Below are 7,566 nucleotides of genomic sequence, written 5' to 3'. Positions count from 1 at the left end.
TGCAGGAGTTTTCTGGCATCCAGCAGACGAAAGGGGCAGAATTTCAACAAAACAAACAAAATGGAAAGCAAGCCAATGTTAAAGTCCCATAAAACCCACCATGGTGGATAATGCTCACATGGAGCAGCAGTGCCTGTTGGGATTTGCAATAGGAAATTGTTGTCGTCATCCTGCCTCCATCTTAACTCATGAACCCTGCTCTGTGCTGTAGGACAGGAGTCAATTACAGAGCTCTGTGTGTTGCCATAATGATTAATATGCTAATTGCTAAGACTTGTAGGCTAATGCCAACCTTTAATGTTAGAGAGTAATTTAAAGTAAGTTTTTGGGGGAGATTTGTACAAATGCTGATGGCTGCCATGCTCCTTGCTGCGGCCCTGGGCTCCAGCTTTGACAAGAATTGGGAGCTGTGGGGTTCCCGTTCTCTCCTTCCGAATACAAGTTATTTCTGAAGATGCACCACACTTTAAATCTCCAGAGCTCTTTCTTTTAACATGACAGACTGTTTTCTGAGCATGGGACCTTTTCACATGCCATTAGTTATCTCGCGGAGGAGCTGCTCTGCAAATAGCTGTTGGAATGAAACGTGTTGTTGCTGAGCTTGTCACTTTTATATTTGCACCTCTTCAAATGTAATTTTGCCCACTCTCCCCCTCTCTCGCTGCTGCCTTTTCCTCAGAAATGAGAGGAAAAGGAACTCTTGGGAAGCAGCACGGAGCAGTGTTAGTCCTTTCTGGAGAACAGAACAATGAGCATCAGCAATTTTAGGCCATGCCAGGATGTCTCCAGGTTGTGTCATTGCAGGAGAAGCCGCTGTACATCTGGATGCCCTAAATCCACAAAAATTATGGGGCGAAGTCACAAAGACACATTTTTATTATATTTATGCAACAATCAATGACAGCATGTGTCACGCCCTAGGTTTAACAGGAGTGCCAGGCCAGCTAGCAGCTTTGCTTCTGTTCTTAGGCCTCCACTTGATGATGACAGAGCCAACTCCATAACAGCTATATAGGAGTACAGGAGTACATTCTGCATAGGAATTTGTCCTACATAGTTTATTCTACACATTGACGTACTGTTGCATGCTGGTTTCCAATCAGTTTGATGTCCTATTAGTAACACTTAAATTCTAGAAGGGTGCATTATAAGCTGATGCATACTTTTTGTTCTGTCTTCGGCAAGTCCTCTGTAGTTAAAGCGAGACGTTACGCTGAAGTGAGTGGCAACAGCCACATCAGATGAAACTCTGCTCCCTTTAATCAGATTTTGCCAGCTGCAGCTTATTTTGCTCAGAAAAATGAAGCCTGGCTCCCAAGATCAATCACTAGCAACTGACTGGCGCAAACAGAAATGCCAGCTTCTGCTTCTGTGAGCCACTTTCAAGTTCATCATGGTGCGTATCATTAAAGCAAAACTTTTGTGATTTTTTTTTCCCCCTCCCTTAAAAGAGCAAACAAAAAATTAAATTGTCAAGATGGAAAAAAGTACTACAAAGCGTACACAGGTGTGTAGTGATGCTAGCCAGGGAGAAGAAAGCAATTGCTCTTTGAAGTTGTTGTTTGCATTTGTATGGCGGCTTGCAGATAACTTCTATGTTGTTTAAATGCAGCAGAAACGCTACACCCCAACCTTTGATTATCAGCCTTGCTTATTAAGCATTTACCACACAAAATTCCCTTTTGCATTTCATCTCCAGGATGGAGATGTGGCAATAGCCTTTTCCCTTCAGGATCCGTACGGGAAAAGAACTGACCGCTGCCAGCAGTCCGGTTGCTGCTGATGAAGCAATCTGCTGAGCTATGAGCTTTGACATGACCGTGTCAGTGTTTGTGCTTCATCCACTCTGTGTGGAGACAGCTCTATCTCATTTGCTCTTGCTCTGCTGTTACCTACCAGGATGCCGGGCTGGAATCATGGCCAAAGCACTGCCCTGAAAATCAGTGCCGCACATGGCTTTGTTACTTTTCATTTGAGGAGTTCTGCAGGAATCGTTTCACCGGTGAGCCCAACAGATCATCAAGAATTACATCTGTCCCTCCCTCTGCCTGTGCGCACTGCAGTACTGAAACCCAGGGCTGTGGCTTAAGCTGTATCTGCTTGAGAAGAAAGGGCTGTGCCGTGGTCAGTCAGATACAGGGCTGAGTATCCTTCACCTGGCGGCTGCACATCCCCACATGTTGCACTTCTGTTGGCTCTATCTGCCTTCTGGGGCCACTCCTGCTTTGTTTGGCTAGGGAAATCTTGTTGCTTTGTCTGAGCTAAAAGAAAACAAGCACACGGGTGGTGGCAACAAACTGAGAACAACAAAGGTCTGGTTTGAATTTGGCGTTGTCTGAAGTGCACGTGTGTAACTCACAGACATTTTGTCATTGTTTGAAATTGCCTTACAAATAAACGCGTTGAGTCACTGGCTGCGTTTTACACCTTTCTCCTCTTTTTTGATTGCTTCATGTCTGCAAAGGGTCCCACTCACCATTGAAACCATTTCCCTTTGCCTGGTCGCAACAGAGTAAAACCTGGAAAATTCTCATATTTGGAGATACTAGACTCTAACTTTGGTTGCCTGCTGTGAGGGAAATGCACTTATATTTACCTGTGCGCTCAGTCTAATGCAAGAAGTATGAAGAATTTAATACATTATTGTTAAACTAGTTCTGTACAGATCATGTTTAATCCCAAATCTCCCCACCCCACAACACAGTGATCATGAGACATCATCTGTGGGTGCTTCCATCTCTATTACTGCACTGTCTTCCATAGTACAGCTGTTTCCTATAGAAAATCTCCATTGCCTCTGCAGCAGCCTTCAACCACTCACTCATTCTCCCAGCTTGCACTTCCAGGCCCTGTGATGGCTGCGGACAACAGGTAAAACACCGTCAAGCAGGGAGTAGGGGCCTGTTAGCTTTCAAGTAGTAATTATACTGAGAAATTGAGATTCTGTGGCAGTCACAGAATGGGGTGTTTATTGTCTTTCTGGCAGGAGCATGCTGAGTGTCATGGCAGGTGAGCGAGCGCTAAAAATATTCTGATTATTTTCATCCTCTCATTTACATTACTTTGTAAAATCTCTTTTGGTGCAGAAGACAGTGATGTTATCTTCCTGAATTTAAACGTTATTTTGAAATGGAAGAAATACATTTTGTTCTTGTGCTGAAGCCTTTTACTTTTACTTTCTTTAACACCTGGGCTGCTCACAAGCACCCTGTACCTGAGAGCCTTCTTCTGCAGCACTGCCCAGAGTTCAACCACAAGCCAGAGTAGAAAGATCTATTCAGACTTCATAGAGCCATGGAATCATTTAGGTTGGAAGAGACCATCCAGATCACTGAGTCCAACCAGCAATCTGATTTACTGAGTCTAGTCAATAACCTAAGTTCCCCAGTACCATTTCCATACATCTCTTGAATAGGTCCAGGAATGGAGACTCCATCACCTTCCTGGGCAGCCCAGTCCGATGCTTGATTGTCTTCCCTGTGAATAAATTCTTCCTAATGTCCAAGCTAAACCTTCCCTGGCAAGACTTGAAACTGTTTCCTCATGTCCTATCACTTGTTTCCTTAAGTAAACAGACTGACATCCTCCTTGCTGAAGCCTCCTTTCAGATAGTTGTGGAGAGCAAGTTCTCCTCTCAGCCTCTTCTCCAGACCAAAAAGTACCATTTCCCTCAGCCACTCTTCAGAAGACTGGTTTTCTAGTCCCTTCGCCAGCTTTGATTGCTCTTCTTTAAAGAAGATTTTCCCCTTGTAAACTCACGTTGTCTGTGACCAATAACTGCATTGTCTTTCAGGCATTTTTTAGTAGCTCCAGAAAAATCCATAATCCAAATCCATAATTTTGCCAGGCACTGAAATGAGACTGACAGGCCTGTAATACCAGTATCTTATTTCTTTTCCTTCCTGAAAATTAGAACTTTGGCCAGCTTTTGGTTGTTTGGGACCTCTCCAGATTTCCAAGACTCTTGAAAAATAGCTGAGAGAGGTTGCACAATAACATCAGCCATTTGACATTAGGTGCTGTAATCTTCTGCAAAGGTGGCTGTGATTTGTGATATTCCATATTTGTTTTGTATATTTGTTTTGAGGCAGCAATGAAGCACTTCATGTAGAAGAGACCGTGTGAAGGGATCTTGGGGGTGCTGGCTGCTGCTGTTTGATAACCCAATTAGTTGGCGGAGCTCCTGTACTGAGACAGATGATTCTGATTGTTTCCCAAATGGTTTTTGTGTTCACAAAAACACAACAGAGGCCATGTATGTGGGGGTAAAGGCTGACCCCCAGTACATGTAGACTGCTTCCAAAAAAAAAAGACAACCTTGGCAGGTGAAGTTAAAGAGAATTAAAGAGAATGTGGGATTTTTGGAAGTTCTTGAAATAGAAAATTAATCAATGTTATTATTTCTATATTTCTGTGTCAGGTGAAGGGATGGAAAACCACCCCCTAAAGACTCTTACATGAGTGCCACAGACATTTAGTTCAGAGATTAAAGATGATGCTGGTTGGTGTGTTTTACAATTGCTTTTTATTGTCTCATTAATTAAGTGGATAATTTTCATGGCAAAAGAGTTACAGGCTGTAAAGTGCTTTCCTGGATGATTAAACAGGGAGGTGAAAAAGTCATCATTGGAGAATTCAATCCATGTAATAGAAAGGAAAACCAAAAGGCCAGAAATCCCGATTTCTAATTAGCTTTGAGAAGGTTGATGTTGGTGTCTGGGCTAACAGTAGCTCAAAATGAGTCAGTCTGAGGTTTGAAGCAGAAGAAAACCAACTGGTTGGCACATGGGCTCTGTTTCTGAGGGGTACACTTCCCTTTGGCAGAGGAAGCAGCTTTGCCACCTAAGCATTCAGGTCAGGTAGCAGACCTAGATGCTCTAAACTGTAGGTACAAATCCTCACCCTATGACTCATGCTCTGAGCAGGCAGACCAACAGTCATTAGGGCAGTTTCCATAAGATGATTACAACACGGAGAAATCAGGATCACAAAAGTACTTACCTTTAATGCTCACTCAACTGTGTGTGCCATCTCTACTGGCTCCAGAGAGCTCCCTCCTTGCTTCTGAACAGTGACTGCAACACTGCGCATAGCCAAGTGATGCCATCCCAAAAGAGATGGTGATGGAAAGTAGCAATGCACAAAAAATAAGAATTGGAAGAAAAACTGCCTTTCTGTAGGTAGCAGGGCTACCATCTTTCCATGTGCAGTTACCGTGGCTTTCACAATGCTAAAGACAACAGATCTGAGTTAGGAGTAGGAGGATTTACGTGCCGTTTCCACCATGGGTTTGTGCATCTCCACCTCTGAGAGGCCAACCACAGCTCTTTCCACAATGTGACAGTTCTGGGAAATGCCAACAGGACCATTATGGAAAAGGTTATATTTTCTGGCTGTATTTGGAAGTTTAGCTCTTCGTCTCCAGGACAATTAACTGCTGAAGCCACCAAAGAACAAAGAAATCTCCCTGGTTAATGGAGTGCTTTCGCAGGCTTTCCAGCTTGAGAGCAAGAAGGAAACATTTGTGGCGTCCCACACTTTCTGATCCCCTACTGTTCTTAGATGATGCTGAAAGACATTGGGATTCTTTGATAAATTAGGTGCAATAAACTGAAGCAGTTTTCCTGCGTGTGCACGGATAAAGACAGAAATCAAACCACTCTGATGGTGACAGTGAGTATTACTCCAGTGGGAAAGGCAAAATGCCAACTTTCATCTGCCAGCCACACGTGTAATTGGACACGTGACTCTCACACATCTCACAGTCACATCTTCAATGGAGATGTGCCTACATCGAGGCAGATGCATTGGCTTCTGACTTCTGTTTTATGGGTAAAAATATTCGGAAATGAATAGAGTAAGGATGGGAATGTGAGGTTCCTATAGATCTTCCACTAAACATGAGCTTCTGATTTAAGAAATCATAGGTAACTCTGATTCCTCCCTCCAGCACCCCTGTTGCCATTTGAAAAATGGTGCATCTGCCATGGTAATGAAGACAAACTATTCAGGCAATAAAGGGGGATGATTACACCTTCAATCCCACTGTAAGTTCAACTGGACTCCTTAATTAAGCACAGATTTGACTTCAACAAAATACCAGGCTTGTCAGTTATCAATATCATAATGACTGGATGAGTATGTTCCAGGCTGCAAGGCTCCGAGAGGTTCTCTGATGCTCACAGAGTGCAGAATGCACTTGCAGATCATTTGCACACATGTAAAGGATATTTACGTACCGAATTTTTTGCTAAGATCTGCAAGGACACCCTTGCTTAATGACATATTGTTCAATCTTGCTACACTTCTTTATAGATTCAGGATAGAAAAGTACATCCTTCCCCCTTCAGTGCTCATTGCTAGAGGCACCGTGATAATCAGACTAATCTTGGGACCAATTTTCAGCTCCTAACAGCTCAGTAAACTAAAATGCTTTGGCAATTTATTCTCTGTATATTGTCAGCTTGGTAACACTCGATTTCTCATTCCATGACTGCATTTTATTGTTTTAAGCTGAAATCCAGCATGTGTGTTTCCAACAGATTATCTCCATAATCACTTCCTTTTTGCTATGGAAATGATCCGAAAATTGTTCTTTGATATGAGAGAAGAATTCACAAGGCCACACGGTACAAAACCTCGAATCGTGCAATTATCATTTGTAAAGAGAAACTGTTATCAAAGTAACTGCGGGGGACACCTCCAGGACTCCTCTTAGAGTCAGGAAATTTGAAACATACATTTCTCTAACATGAAATTCACTCCAAACCCTGCTGAATAATTCATGAGAGCTGATTTAATGTTGTAGTTACATCTGGCTCTCAGGATGGAGATGGGGAGCTTCTGCAGCAGATGTAGGATATTGCCATTTCCTTTAGGCTTGGAGGGATGGAGTTGGGACCCCATTGGGAGGGTTTGGTACTTGATTTGGAAAAGTTCCTCCTCTGTGATGGACAAGCTGTCAGGAAAAGGTGAGGGTAGAAGCCACTGCCATACTCACTGCTTCTCACTGCTGCCTTCCAGGGAAGCAAGAAGGTGATGGGGAGTGGGAGCACCCAGTCCCCTGGCTCTACTTTGCTCCACCAGTGCTAGAGGCAACCAGAACTATGGTCTCTATTTTTCCTGAGCAGCATCAATTTATCTTCACCAAGGGATAACAGATGTTATCTGTTCTTTAAAGAAAGAAGCAACCTTAAAAAGGAGAAATCGCTGTTTTGCTATTCGTTTGGTAAACGAGAGGAACTATAAATCACTAGGAAATGATTGTTTACAAAGTGCCCAAAGGAAGACTTACAGTTTGGAGTTCATGGCCAATACCCAGGGGGTGACTCTGGTTCTGCAGTGTGTCTGCAGGCAGGCATATTTTCTGTAAGGATGCTCACTGCTCATAGTCTCAGTACCTGCTCTTTCCCTGCCTAGGGTAAATTGGATAATTGTCTATCAGGTGCACCCGCCTTTCCCACCAGGCAAAGCTGGCTTCCAGGACCTCAGTATTTCATACCACAGGGTATGTTAGAACTATCCAGTACACACATTCACATATTGCAGCACAACTTGAAGACTACT

This window comes from Excalfactoria chinensis, chromosome 1, assembly GCF_039878825.1.
Source record: "Excalfactoria chinensis isolate bCotChi1 chromosome 1, bCotChi1.hap2, whole genome shotgun sequence".
In the NCBI taxonomy this organism is placed as follows: Eukaryota; Metazoa; Chordata; class Aves; order Galliformes; family Phasianidae; genus Excalfactoria; species Excalfactoria chinensis.
The sequence above is the reverse complement of the archived record's forward strand: the minus strand, read 5'-3'. Positions refer to the sequence as shown.